Below are 15,381 nucleotides of genomic sequence, written 5' to 3' on the forward strand. Positions count from 1 at the left end.
TTCCCTCAACGAGCACCACGCTGGTTATTCAGCCTCTCCAACACCAGTTTATTGACTGCTGTGGCCTGATCACTCCTTGGGACCCATTTTTAAAAGCAGAAGGTGGCACACAGCCATGCAGATCCCCTGCAGCCATGCTTCTAAAGGAAGTGTGACAGTGAGTGACACATGGTGACTGCAGGGCTGGCACACCCCGGCCCTTGCAGCACCTTTTCCCCACGTGCACCCACCCAGCAAATCAGCAGCAGCACTTTATCTCCCCTCAGCAAGGCCTCTGCTCCTGGAAAACCACTCACTTCAGTCCAACCATGCCTTTTTAGCTAATTGGCACAGAGAGAAGCAGTTAACTGTAACAGAAACCAGGGCTTCCAAAGGAAGATAACATTTTTGAAGCCATGATTTCTATTGCTTTTTATTACCTTTACCTATGGTTTATATGACAAGGGGTCAGAGAACAGATGCAGATGCTAGACTGGGTGGCTGAGTAAATGAAGTCAACTTCTGCAGAGAAATGCAGAAGGAAGTTAGAAGACATGAGTGAATTCACTTCAGTAGCCAAATGAAGTTTTGACTCACTGCTGACTCAAGTAAAATTCCAATTTAATACACCTCCAAAGCATAACCTCTTCTAGATAAAACAACAGTAATCCACTAACCAAATACACTCAGAACAGAAAGGGAAATTCTGAGTAAGAGTGCAAATATGAATCATTATTCTGATAATGTTTTTGTTATTATTTTTGCAGATGAATCTGAAAGCTCTTAGGACTCAATTAGGTTACCACAGCCAATAAAGATGAAAAGCAAAATCAAGGCAGATACTTTCTGCCTAGACACCGTGGTGATGGGCACATCAGAAATGAGGTAGATTAGATAGATGAACTAGACAGACACATCTAACTGTCCTCCAGGGCACTCATTTGTTTGACAGCCTGGAAAATGCCAACATTCCTGGGATTAAATGAAAATAGAAAATTGCATTTTCACTGTAAAGTATACATGGAACTTTCCTATGTCAGATTCTCTTTGTTAAAATAAACCAGGGCCCAACCACATCCTCCCAGAGTGACCAAAGCACAGTAAGATAAATGACATAGAAACCAAGGCACAACCAAGTGAGAGCCCTTGGGCTGCTACCTTTGTAGCCAGGTTTTAGTAGAGTGATAATGACCTACACACACGTTGAGACATTAATTTTTTCCTGAGCTCAACAGCACCAAATATCCTAAACTGCCCATCTTGCACTGCTGTCTTGATATCATAATTCTTTTATCCACGACTTCCAGCTGCATTACCTTTATGGGCTGGTCAAACAATTTTTGTTCTGTGGTGCCTTTTCCCCCACTTTCTTCTTCAAAAAAGCAAAAGTAAATATCTCGGGTGCAAAAAACACAGAACACTGAGTGGAGCGGCTGTCCCCAGAGGCTGCTGGGCCAGGTCTGTCCCTGTGCGGCTCTGCCCAGCTCCCAGAGCAGCACATGCACACAGTGACACACGGTTCACACTTGTGCCCACATTCCATCCTTTCTCCAGGACACGTGCTCCATCCAGAGCTGGCTGTGCCCACCCCAGCCCTGGCAGCAGCGCTGCTGAGCCCGGGGAGCCGAGCTGAGCGACATCCCGGAGCTGCCGGGGAGAACAGCATCCAGCTCCTTGTGACAGTTTTCCCCACACAACATCACAATCAGCCAAACACACTTGTAATCTACTGCAGCTGGTGTTTCTATAATTGATAGAGATATAAAAGCCCTTTTTGCTAAAGTTGTACTTTTGTATTTTTTTTTCTTGGGGGAGTTGTGAGAAAGCAGCTACAAAAAGCAAGCTTTAAATCTCAGATAATGTAGCTCCCTTTAGAATCCCAAGCTTAAAGCGAGTAGTTACGAGTTTTAGCAATGCAAAAAAAGGGAGCTAAAAACAAACATTTATTTTACTTGACGTAGCAAAACAGTGGATTAAAAAGTTAAATCAATGCGCCGTCTGAATGGTTCCTGCTGTAGCTGCAATTTCAAATGAAATAAGAATGTTATAAAAACTCGCCCGTATTAGGCACATTTGGAAATGTCTCCTTGTAACTGTTCTTTAAGTGTTCTGTCTATGAGCACTAACAGGTCACTGCACAGGAAATGCAAAAATATGTTACATTTTAATCAGGGCATATAAAACACTGTCTAGAATGTTACATTGCCCTTGGGGATCTGAAGTAAGTAGAGGAACTTTTACAAAGTCCAGGTCACTCTCCCCATTACATCACTGTTTTAAAAAAAAATATTATTAGGTTACATTACAGAGATGTCATGTATTAGAACTTTCCCAGTTGCAGGATGATGGCTAAGAGATGCTTATTTCCTTGGAGAAACTCGTAATCGCTCCCTTGCTCCCCTGCTCATACTTTGTATATTGGAAATAGTGCATTTTAACTGAATCAAAATGTTTCCAAACAATTATAAAGAGGGAGGACTAATATAAAAATGAGACTGTTCGTATGCTCACAGCAACAACAAATTTCAGCACTTTTACCCTAACACACACACACAAATTGAAACTCTGCTGCACCTCATAGGTGATAAAAAATGAAAGAAGGGATTTTAGCAGACATGTTTGGGAATGATTAAGGTAAAATGTCCCTAATCGAAACAAATGGAAACCCAGATGTTGATGGCATCATAACATTCCTCTGTGTTCCTGCAACTCTTTCTCCACATGATTTACATTTGTTTAACCCAAATCACAAGTTTGTAAAATCTTTAATAAGTTCACCAAAACAGCAAAAGAGTAATGCAGAGATGACTGTTTTCTAGATTAACATTCTCAGGATTTTAGTTATTTAATGCATAAATGCTGGAGGTGACACAAACCAGTACAATAACCTGAAGGCAACCTGCTCTGCTGAGCCTGATTCGAGTTTTGTCACTGACTTTCAGATAGAAAGATCAGATTTATAGGAAAAAACTCCCATGGGGCAGCAAACAAAATGAAATAAAATAAACCCCTGTCTCTGAGTAAAACCTAAGTGAGAGCCTCAGGGGCCCAGGGCAGTTACCCACACAGCGACCCAGGGACCAGCCCTCCACCATGGGCATGTTGGGGCAAGAGAAGAGCTCTCAGACTAGCAAGCCTTTTATCTGCACAGATATCTGTGGTTGAAACTCCTGGCAGGATTCTTTGTGTTGTCTCCGAGCTGCTTTTGTACCACAGCTCCTTCACTGCCCAGAGTGCCCACGCTCCCTTCAGCCTGAGCCACCCCGGCCATGCCAGGCCTGGCGCCGCCACTGACCAAACCCCTGTCCCACACTCCAACACCTCCCAAACACACCAAACATATCAAATATATCAGCTATACCATTGCCACACATTTTGTATGGGGTCACCAACCTGTCCATGTGCTGCCTGAGCTCTTCCACTCTCCTGTTGGCTCTGCCATCCAAGGGCAGCCCTGCGCCTGCCCGGCACCATCTTCTCCTGGTTCCCGCACCAGGAATCGCGATTTTCCTCCTTTCCATTGGGTTTTGCACTTTTCCTGAACTGCCTGCACCATGCCTATGGATGGGATCTCATCTCTGCCATTCAGCTGGCATGGGGGGCACAGCTCTGGCCAATTTTAAGGGGATTTTTTGAATTTTTCCCCACAGAAGAAGGTCCCGCCTCACGCGCGCCGGGCCCACCAGGCCATGGCAGCCCCTCAGGCCTGGCGCTGCCAGCCCAGCCCGGCACGGCCCGGCAGGGTTTGTTCCCAGCTGGGCTGGATGGATTTCCTGAACACCTCCTTTCTGTGTGTGAGGTGTGGATGAGTACAGGCTTTGGGGCAGCCTGCTGGGAGTCCCACGGGTGCAGCTACACCAGCTCCCATGCAGGTCTGACCGGGCAGGAGCTGCCGGCCGTGCTCCCAGCACGAGCTCACGGTCACTGTGGTGCTCTACACTGACCAGGCAATAAAGGCATGCACACGAGTTTACCCCTGTTTGCTGTGGATATTTGATCATTTTATGCTTTCTGCCCCTCTTGTCCACGTTCTGCTCCCTAAATCGCTCTGCTTCCTCCCTCAAGGACTGTGCTCCAGCTAAACACAAACAAAACCTTTTCTTCATTTTCCTTCTGCTCAGACCCATGGCTGCCCCTGCAGCCACTGCCCTACTTATCCCCAGCTCAACTCTTTTTTAAGGGAATGTAATTGAAAAAGAGAAACCAAGAACAGAGCATGTGTGGTGGGGATGGCACGTTGGAGAATGCTGTGTCACCTTCTAAAAATTCTTTGGCAACAGCAACTTTTAGGCTTTATAAGTCAGACAAATTTGGGTGGATTTTCTCAGGGAAAGCAGAAGATGTCTCTGAAAAATGTTCACGTCACTGCCAGAAAGCTCAGTGGTCCCACAGCTTTGAAATAAACCCTGATGAACGTCTTCTAATTTTTTGCCAAATAACATCCTACCCTAAATTACAGGAAGAACATCTTAAGAAAGAAAACACAGATTTTAATAATGGAAATGGTCTCTTCGAGCAGCTCAGAACTGGAAACATTAGAACCAGTAGAAATTAAACTTCTCAACAGGAAACCCCAAATAATCTGGACTATAAGAACTGTTGAGTCCATAACACAGAAGTTATTGCTGCCATGCCCTGGGCTATCCAGTACTCCCACATCCACACAACACTGCTCTCAAAGATTATGCTGGTTTTCTGTTCTGTTCAAGATTTTCCCTATTTTCCCCTACTTTTGCTATCACACATCTGAACTTTTACTACATTCAAGGCCTGCCAGGCAGGTGAAGATGCTGAGCCCTGGGCACCAGTGTTGGCTACTTGCCCTGCCCTATTCACTGCACCTTGCCTCTCCAGTCTGAACAACCCAGACGGAGAAAGAACTCATCAGACAAAAAACAAAACAAAAAAATACATCTGTAATTCTAACCACAGAAAAGGCTGATGATTTCTGCTGTCATATTTGAGCTGTTTTTTCTCATGCACGAGTAAAACAATAACCAGGCGAGGCTGAAAATCCCAGATCTGAGTCCCTGATTCAGTCAGAGCAGCCCTTGGCCATAAATTTCAGCACTGCCTTAAAAATTGATAGAAACTCTTTTTAATCATCAAGTATTCAGCTGCTCATTACTGATATATACTTTAATGATGTGCCTTTAAATTTTGGTCTAGTTTTAAAAATACAGTTTCCTCAAATTCCATACCAAATCCAGGCCCTGTAATTTTGTTCTGGTGCTTTTTCCTTTCTAAGGTCTGCTTGAAACACAAAATTTAAAGAGTTTGCTCTGCCAGGTGATGTTTTGTTAGCTTTTGACAAGAGAAAATATTTAATCCCTTATTTTTTTTTTCCTGCTCTGAATATTAGTTTAATTGTCACAAATAATTAAACTCTTACGAGGTAGAGACATCTTCAGACATTTTGACAATACATATTAAGAGACACTTTAAGGCAAATCTGCACAGATCGGCTTTTATTTGTTATGCTAAACGATGATGCATCCTGATTGCATTTGTTCCTTATTTGTGTGTGCAACAGGAGACGTACTGTGAATGATCTGTAAGGAATAAAATGACAGTATTTGACAGGCTAGGAAATGTCTGGGCAAGGATACAGGAGAAGGAACCCTGAGAGGGCATTGTTTATGGAGGGGCAATGGGGAGAGACATTCCCTTCAATCTAAGGCAATGAAAGGCGCCAACAACTAAATTACAGTTAATAACAGTAAGAAATAAACATAAATTACATATACAAGGCTCGAGCTCAAGGACTTTGGACCACTAAAAATATATATTATTATATCAATTATCAACGAGAGACAAATTCCCATCCTGGGAATTTGCATACGAACTCTAATAACCTACTATTCAGAAATAGAGGCAAGTATTAATTTCCACATGAAAAGGAGCCACGGGAGAGCCTCCCAAGTCCCCAGCTCTGGAGAAGAAAGCCCTACCTGGTGATTCAGCACCTCTGCTCGAGAGGGTAGCAGGTGGTCTCCCAGGTAAGGCAGATCAGCCCCATATTACCTAAGATTTATTCAGAGTTCCTGTCAATATAATGGCTGAAACAACCATTGCTGAGAGGTAATATGGTGTGAAAATAAACATAAACAACCCTTAATGAATCCAGAGGCTATTACCTGCACCATATTTCTTCTATAGGCAATACATACATCTCCAGTCCAGGGAAACAACATAAAAGTGCCCTTGATTGAGGCCCAATTCCAGTTTACACAAGAGAGGGAACTGAGGGAGGTCCATGGGAATTTGGTGCTAAAGGCTTTTGAAAATTCAGGTCTCTCTTTAGCTGCCCATGTAAGGAGTTAGACCCCCTAGGACTGCAAGCTGAGCCTCAAGCTCTATCACCAGAGAATTCCAGCCACCTCTGGCAGTCTGGGTGGAGGAAAATGTGTATGGCCTGTTCAGCTGCAATTACACCAGGTTTTACATATTTCTCAGGGCAATGCTCTATAGACAGTCACATCCAGCTCTCCAAAGAAATGCAGAACAGTTTATGGGAAGAAAAGTAACAGGAACCAAATTCTCTGGTCCAGAAACTTAACGCTGACCAAAAACCAGAATGTCAAAAACTTGATTATTCTGTCTAAAAGTCTTGCTTAGTCAAGCTCCCTTGGCATGGTAGAATTAACAGAGCTCTGCTTTCTCAGACCATGAGCCCTGCCATTTCTGGGAGCTCCTGGCCATGAGCAAAGAGCCCCTTCCACCAGCACAGGGAATGGCATGGGAGGGGTGAAACTGCATTTCCACCTTCCCCAGGGTCCCAGCCGGGCTGTTCCCTTTTCTTCCTCAGCACAGGCCAGGGGATGCCTTGATCTTCCAGGCCAGACTTCCCTCCTGGAAATGCTCTGATGGTAGAAATGTGACCTAGTACCTCGAGCAGGGAATTGGGAGCAAACGCTGCTTGACCTTGAGCAAATTAGGTAAAACCTCCTGGGTTCAATTCACCTTTCTGTACAACTGAGAGGAAATATTGCACATCTCTGGGGTTATTCTGGGGAGTATCAGCAAGAAATCCACAGAAGAAAGGTGCTAAGTGTGGAGAAATATTGCTCCACTGCCTAACAAAGGACACAAATACGAGCAGGATCCACGTAGCTAATCAAAAGCACTGGAAAGCTTTTAATTTTTTTAGCATTTAATACTACAGATGATCAATATAACTGCTTAGCTTCTTTCTCCTTTCCCATGTTAATTTAATGCTACTTGTACTGTGCTTATGTATGGCATGACACGGCTGAAAAACACATAAAAAAATAATTTGGGTAGACCAATACAGCAGCTGGCACAAGGTTTCTTCGATACAAAACATAAAATCATAAAAGACACAGCGTTTTCCTGTGAAGTCCACTCACCCTGTGGGGAGCAAATGAGTTCTTCCTATATGTACAAAGAAAATTGCAGACCTTATAAATTGTGCTGGTGATTCACCGCGCAATTCACACAAAAAATATTTATATATGGAAAATTCAGAGTAAATTCTCTCTTTGAAAAATAGAAATTACTTCTGTCCAAGTGCAGGGTGAGTGATAGAAATAAGGTTGTTGTCTGCACACACCAAACTGCAACATGCAGATTTTCATTCCAATTTCCTCTAAGCAGAGTTTCACTAGGAAAAAAAACATCTGAGCTATCAAGGTATTCTAGAGAACTTAATTATTTTCATTAAAAACAAGAACTGTAAGCTGCTCCTTTTTTCAATAGGAATCCTGCACCGATTCCACATAAACAGACCCAGTATCACTTCAGCAAAGTTGCTTTGGGAATATGTAACAGCCTTTTTTAAGTTATGAAAGCAATATTGGATGAGATTTACTACAATTTAAGATAAGTGGGTCTTAATTTTATATGAACAGAGAGACTTAAAAAGCAGGAAGGAAGAGTTCCAATTATATTGTGCTGGAATATCAGGCCCTGTGCAAAATTGCCCCTTTTCTGTTTTACATGCATAAAAACAAGCACAACAGGCTTTTCAATTAAATGAGTCTTTTGAGAGAGATGCAGGAAGAGCCAGCGAGCTCCTTAAAACTTTATTGCTTTTTATCTTTGTCAGGTAGGGCTGTGAGTTGAAAATGACCTGTTCTTTGCAGCACACAGTCCTTCCTGTGAGCCTTTTCTTCCTGTTAGACCCATCAGTTTTAAAGGTTTCCCAAAACGGGAATGCAGGGCTTGATCTGGATTAGTTTCCCCCATCTACTCGGTAGTTGTGCTTTTCCACAGCCATCCAGAGCTCAGGATGTTTCCCCGAGTCTCTTTAGCATTGGGAGTAACTTTAATGAGCCTCAGTATCATTAGAGGAGAGCAGTTTACAGAACACAGGGAGAAAAGACACAGAAAGGAATAAGATACAGCTCTAATAGATACAAGCCATGGAGATGAAAGAACGAAGTCAGCATCTCATTTGCATTAATACAATAAAAATACAGCATTAATGTTGCTAGTTGTAAATTTTTTTTCAATAAAGTTCAGCCTGATTATATCTGGGAAAAAGGTAGGCTGTGCATTCCTTGTAGTATTTATCCTATAAAGAGCAGTTGCTGCCTATTAACTTTCTAGATTTAATTGCCACTAAAAGCAATCTCCAGGAAACTTCAATTGAAAGTCACTCCTCAAGAACCGATGGTCTGAGCTCTCAGAACTGCTTTGTTTATGGCAACACAAAGCCAGAGCTCCAATTCACACAGCTCCACTCCATCATTATGTTCAGTATTTTGTTTACTGATATTATGTGTGTGTATGTCTATAATTATACACCCAGACACACACACACCAGTTCATCACCAGAATCAGGCAAAAGCAATACTGCCAACCTTGTTTATACAAAAAGCACAAAGCACAACCTCAAAAATCATGGGACTGGCTGAAAACGATGGGAAGTTAAAAACAGTCACTCTGAGAATCAAGGCATTTTTCTTCTCCCTAAGAACTTCCAGCCTGCTTGTTTTCAAGCTCCTCTCCAGAGCGAGCAGTTTGAAATAAATTTCCTTTTAAAATGCATATTGGACACTTGCATAATCATCATCAGACTCCAGGAGCTGGGGGTTTGAAGAAAATAAACCCTAACAAAGGACTTTGAGGGGACACCACTGCTCACAGCGCAGTTGTAACATTTGGGCAAAGATTGGTGCAATAATCAAAACCTGCTCTGAAGAACCGAGCTCTGCAGGTGCATCCCTCTCCCAGACAGGCACTTTTCTCCCTTGCAGGTATGGATGTGTGCATGCCTGAAAAGGATCCGTTTCTCAGACATTTAGGACTGTTTGTTCTATTTAACTGTGGAATTTTACCAGTACTTGGGACCATCAGGCGCTGCACGTTAGAAACTCTGTATTTTTCACAATCAGATCCTGTCATTTTGAAGCTATTGTTGTGCCTTTCTCTTTCCTAGGGCAAAGGGGGAAAATATTTCTTTTAGGGAAACAAAGATTCTCTTCATTTTTCTAAATGAAACACTTAATGCAACAATTAGATCAGAAGACCAGTTTTTCCACTTCTTTTTTTTTGCCTGAGAAAGCTCACAAGGTAATGGATGAAAAGCCAGCAACAGTTGAAGAGGGATGTGTAAATCTAATGGGAAACACTGTGCTTCTGTGATGCTTTTCTCCTTGAAACCTTAAAAAATACACGGTTTGCTGTCAAGGTACTTCTGAGTTGCAGAAGCCGTTATTATAACACCATAAAAATTACCCTGTGCCAACAGCCTCGAGTGAGAAGCCACCTTAATGAGAAATAACTACTTTTAGCCCCTAAAAGCACACGGAACTTTCAGGCTTTGGATTTGCAACCCCATTTTCAAGCATTTTCTCGAGAGCTGCCGCCCCTGTGCACAACATGAACACCGTGCCTTAAAAAAGGTTTTTTTAAAAGCCCATCTCACCTCCTGGTACCCAGAACCAGTGCTCAGTAATTAACACAGAGCACGGAAACGTGACTGGGGAGGGAAGTTGGCCGAGCAAGAAGAATATCTCAGTCATCCAGCCTTCAGGAAAGAATAGCTCAGAAGCATTAGGAACAGAAGTTCCAAGCAGAACTGGCCCTGGATTTAAAGTTTAATGGAAGAATCTTGTCCCTCTTCAGAGGCAGAATGCTTCTCCAGGAACATATATATTGAATTTTGTAGCTGGAGAGCCCAGTCTTACACAGCCAGTCCTTCCACAGGCCAGTCACCCACTGAAGCAAAGTGCTGAGTAAGAGCTGCTGAACTGGGCCCACTCTCATGTAAATGATTGTAATTAAATAGGTAATGAAAAATCCCTGCTCTTGCATGAATGAAATGGAAGATTTCAGCTTGGAGTGTAATGTGGTTCCACTTGGCTCCTGTATCAGATTGGGAGGCAAATGAAAATGTCTCTCTGCTTGCGTGAGCACGCTTTGGAGGTAAAACTTCACAAATATTTTCATTTTGCAGAGAAGAGGGAAAAACAAAGGCTTGTTCTAGCAGCAGAGTCCATAGGATCCCACCTTTTTAAGGCAGAACGTGGCACACACATCTCAACACGAGACGCATTAAACAGAATTTGAATAATTTTACTTTGCCTTTGCTAATAATACGTCATCCAGTGGAAGAAGCAGGCCTTATTCTCCCCTCCACCAGCTGACATGATATTTTTTTTACATTTGAGCTCTTAAGATCTGCACAATAGCTTAACATAATAAGTGTTTAGCCTCTGGTTCCAACTGTAATTGATAGAGTACAGTTCCATTCCCTCTGCTGCTGCTAAGTTGGGAATTGCAGCCACAGCAACTGACAGCTTTTTTTTCTCCGCGAGTCTGGAGTTGCTCTCTGGGAGTGATGTCCTCATCGGGATGGGAAGGCAAAAGACGGCAGAAAAGCTCACCCTGGCCCTGTGCTACCGAGGGACTCCAGGGACCTCTGCTAGGGGAGACAGCTCCTTGAGGTGGGTGATGAAAATGAGAGCAAAATTCAGGAGGAGAAAGCTGCGGGAGGAAATTTCCAAAATGCTGCCGGTTTGGAGAAAATGGGCTTCTCAGAGAGCATGGAGGAGGGAGAGCAGTTATGCACCAGAATTTCTGACAATGGACACGCTTTCAAAAGTGCTGTAAAATTGTGTCATTTGCTGATGGAAATGTCCTTTGTTTCCCAGTCACGGGGGCTGAACTCTGGGTGCGCCCCGCTCTTCAGATAGTGGGGAGATACTGGGCTTGGATAGATGAGAGGAAAATTGAAATAGGGAAATAGGCACTAAAATGAACGAGATTTCAAATTGTCCCGTTCAGGCCTGAGTTCTGACACGGGAAAAAAAAATTTCCGAGCAGCTTTGGGCTTAGAAGCCGACTGCAGAATTTAACGCAGATGGCGACTAATTTTGGTGCCTCTTTAGTTGCAAAAGTACCTATTTTTGAAGATATTTAATTAACCAGGATTTAAAGGCTCCTCTTGTTTGTGAACACCTTGGCCTTTTTGTCATCTGTCAGCATTGTGATGTGCACTGTAAGTGAAGGGTTCTGAGGCATGAACTGTTTAGGTGGTTTTGATGTGCAGTTGCTTTTCTGGAGGATGTTGAAACAAAACAGTGCTGCCATTTCTACAGTTTCATTCAGCACTGCTTCCCTGGAATCTGCTGCCATTGCCCCTGTTAGAAAGGATACAAACAATCCTGGAACAGCCACAGAGCTCCTGGATACATTTACAGAGATATCTGGCTGCCTTTCACCATAGAAATACAGGGAGCAAGCCTTGCTGGTTATTTACTCTGCTCTCTGCACAAGCAGAATTTCACATTCTAAATACAATTCTGGTTTAAATAACCTTTCCTACTAAGGTGCAAGCTGCAGCTTTAAAGAACTCCCTGCTCACCATCTTCTGCTTGCTGCTCTATGAGGACTCTTCCAAAAACAAACCCGTGTTATTCTACAGCTCCAATAAACAGAATAAATGTGCCTGAGACCTGCTTCTGCTGTACTTCTCCCCAGCTTTGGTTGTCTGTCGGGGCTGAGAGAGAAAGAAAAGAAGAAATATAAAATTTCACCCGCAAAGGGCGTTAAGTCCGGATTCCTCTTTGCAGGCTTTAAAAAAGCAAACTACCAATTCATGATCACAAAATAAAATATGCACATTTAAACAAGCTGCAGGGGAAAGGAGAGTTTAATCCAGTGAAATTGTGTTTGAAAGCTATTTCATACCCCTAGGAATAAAATCTGAATAGCAATTCTGCTTGCTTCCACCCTTTTTCCACCCTCCTGTTAATATATTACCATTTGTTATGGAATCGTTACGAGACTTTTGCCCCAGACGTGGCTGCATTTTGCTGAAGGATGAAGGAGTTTGTGGGCCTGAGCCTCCTCTTGCTCACAGGAGCAGTCAGAACTCAGTGATGCCCAGGGAAGCGATGTTTGATTTGCACCTGAGCGGGGAAGAATCGGGCCCCGTTTGTAAAGCCCTTTGTGGTGCCTTGGGGTGAGAGCCCCAACACACACGGGCTGTTTATGGCAGACACAGATCCCATCCTAAAGCAGGCTCTGATGGAAAGAGCTGCAACTCTCTGCCTCAAGAACTATCGACTTGGCAAATGACGCTCTCAAAAAGCAGGGATGATTCAGAAAAGATTCGGCCCTGCAAAGATCAAAATGCGTTTGACATCGTTTCGGTGTTGATGTGAAATAAAGTGGCTCTAAAAGTGGAATCGGAGAGCAGAAATCCCCATCACCACACATAAATAGTGCCCCATTTATCCAATTACACTCCCTTGTTTCATTACAATGCTCTGGAATATATTTCTTAGGAATACAAGGCTTAAAATTAATAATAGAAAAGGACAAAATTGCCATGTATATTTCTCTAGATAGATTTTCATCTAACAGCAGGACCTCACTTCTGATTCACTCGCTGGTTCTCTCTAACCTTTACATTATTCATTAATCAAACTCGAAACCTGCTTTCAAAGTCAGTGCATGGCAGTAATTATTTACAGTTGTGCATAGTATTTAATTTTAAGCAATGACAAAAGCAGGCATGTCCAGAATCATAAGGCTTATCATTTTTCTTCCCTCGGAGGTGAACTATCTGAAGAAACTAAAAGTTGCAAACTTCTCTTCAATATCTCTGCTGCCATCAAGACAAAATGCAGTGCAACTGATACCTTTGAACTTGTACAACTAAAAATAAATAAAAGTGAAAATTAAGTAATATATAACGTATTAACTCCCTTAAATAAAAGGACTAAGGAGCTTTGCTCTCAGCCTTGATGAGAGATACATTTCTTATTGCACAGTCTGTCTCCTGTCACTTTGAGGTATTTTTCACCATACAAAACAGAACCTCAGTATTATCCCTGAAAATGAAAGTCAGTTTTAAGAACTATATACAACAGGCATGTCTGCTCTTTGAAACTCCCCCCTACCCCCCACAAACAGACAAATACAACTGCAAAGCAGGAGAACTATTGCAAATGTATAAACCTACTTCAAATAGTTCTGCTGGCTGAAACTGGACTGCATTTGCAGGATTTTGCTCACCTGAAACAACACTGATCTGAGGAGAAATCTAATCAAAGAAATGCACCACTGAAGAGCAATGCACGTTTTGTAATGAGAATGAGAAAGGAGAGATCTAATTGTGGTCATACGAGTTTCTCCCTTGTCACTAAGATCTTAAAAATGCTGTAGGATCCTGGATAAAAACATCTCTTACTGTATCTCAGCAGGGAAATCCCGGGAAACAACAGCACGGGCTTTGCTCGCAAAAATTTACTTACTGTATCCTATGTTTCTAAAAAAGAACACCGTGCCCTGCCACGAAAAGATACTACACACATTCCAAGTGAAAATTCTACTTCGAAACCCAAATAAAATGAAGCCTCATGCTCCTGACAGAGAGAAAAAAGGAGCAGTTCTAGCACTGTCACTGTGCCGATCAGCATCCATGAAAAAACAGCTATTTATTTATCCTGCAAGTTGAAAATGTGAATGCCTTATTCAGATCAAACCTCTTGGTGAAGAAAATAATAATAGCGACTCTGACAGCAGAGGCCTCCCAAATACACAGAGATATATATACATATATTTATATATTCATATAAACATGTGTATTTCTAGCAGAACTGTTATTTATGGCGATCACCATAAATTTGGGATCTTTGCCTGCCAGGAATCCCAACCTGCATAGGTACATTCACTGGGCACGTCCCAAAAGCTTCTGCCTGCAGCCCATTGTCCTGCACCCGAGGAAATGCAGCCAGAGCTGAGAGTTGATAAAAGTTCTGCGTGTCCCAGTTTCTCTGGGGTGACATTTCCCCCTGCGTGGATCCCAAGCACTACTTCACAAAGTTTATTCAAGTGTGCCACTAAACTTGCCCATACGTTTTGTCCCACATTTGCTGTGCTACACCCAGGAAATATTCACAAGGGCGAGGGAAAATTTTTGAACTAAAGACATCAAATATGAGTTTTCTTTAAAGTACTAATCCGAGGAAGGACACAAAGGGAAAAAAGAAGGGAAAAAACCCGCCTACATTAAAAGCCAAACAAGATAATAATTGTGCATGTCTGGCTAAGAGAATCTAGAGGGCAAGCCTTACGTCATTGGCACTTGGGTTACCATGGTGAGTGATTTATTGATATATATCAAGAATGAATAGATCAAAGGCAGCAAGATGACAGGTGATCAATCAAATGTCAAATCAAAGCTGGCAATCAACTGGAAAGCTGATTTTTCAGTGGGTGGGTCTGGCAGAAGAAAAATGAACTTCCATATTGCGCTTCCCAGAAACAAAACCCCACCACACTATTAAAAAAAAATAAAAAGCAATTAAGGAGCCTGATAGAAAACTCTTTGAAAAGATTTACTATACAGACCCACTCGTCTGTTTCTTTTTCTTGGCCCCCAAAAGATAAAGAACACCCTACAATGACAAACAAAACACTTCCAAAGTTGCAAACTATTTTCTTCTGTTAAAAAAAAAACAAAATAAATTGCAAAACCACTTGGCATGTGCAAATATATAAACTCGGCTACGAAACAAAAGAAGGATTTGATTTGAAAATGTGGATTGTCTTCTAACAGTCAGAACGTTTCATTTTATTTCCTGTTGCAATTTTCACCACTGATGATCAAAGGCTGAACTTCCCCACCGGGTTCATCAGCAGAGAGAGTCCCTGTACTATTTCAGGCACACACAGCGCTCTCTCACACACACACACCCGGCCAGAACTGCCACCAGAAATACGGCGAAATAAAAGATTAAACACCCCGACCCACTTCGCGAAACACACGGATCCAAAGCGAAAGCCACCGGGAGGGGGGGAAAACCAGAAAGGAGAGAGAAAAAAAAAATCTATCCTAAAGCGAAAAGCAAAGGGAAGCCCGGCTGCTTTCGGTTCGGGCAGGGGAAGGGGCAGGGGGAGAAGGGGCCGGGGGAAGAAAGTTGG

This window comes from Geospiza fortis, unplaced genomic scaffold, assembly GCF_000277835.1.
Source record: "Geospiza fortis unplaced genomic scaffold, GeoFor_1.0 scaffold361, whole genome shotgun sequence".
Lineage (NCBI taxonomy): Eukaryota > Metazoa > Chordata > Aves > Passeriformes > Thraupidae > Geospiza > Geospiza fortis.